This window comes from Sylvia atricapilla, chromosome 16, assembly GCF_009819655.1.
Source record: "Sylvia atricapilla isolate bSylAtr1 chromosome 16, bSylAtr1.pri, whole genome shotgun sequence".
NCBI lineage: Eukaryota > Metazoa > Chordata > Aves > Passeriformes > Sylviidae > Sylvia > Sylvia atricapilla.
In genome coordinates, this window is record NC_089155.1 from 1,443,548 (window position 1) to 1,443,872 (window position 325).

A 325-nucleotide genomic window follows, 5' to 3' on the forward strand; every position below is an offset into this window, starting at 1 on the left:
CCATTAGTCATTTCTTACTTCTCCGGTTTTGTCAACCTCCAACCTCGTCTTTTAACTAAGTGAGCGAGCGGCCTTGCACGCCTCACCCTACGCCCTGATCCTGCCCAACGGTGTGGGCTGAGGTCAGCGAGCAGTGACCGGCGGCCAGCGCGCAGCGCGGGCAGGCAATGCAGAGAAAGCAGCGCGGCCCGGAGACGGCGCAGGAACGAAGTACAGGAATCAGCTAGCGCAGGAAGGCAGACCAGATGGGTAATCCCACATGGTCTAGCGGTTAGGATTCCTGGTTTTCACCCAGGCGGCCCGGGTTCGACTCCCGGTGTGGGAA

At 60.3% G+C, this 325-nt stretch overlaps 1 non-coding gene across 1 annotated transcript; it reads left to right on the top strand.

Annotated features, from left to right (window-relative positions):
* Positions 1-253: 253 nt before the first annotated feature.
* TRNAE-UUC (transfer RNA glutamic acid (anticodon UUC)) lies at positions 254-325 on the top strand. Its single transcript has one exon. It is a non-coding gene; the product is annotated as a tRNA-Glu (tRNA).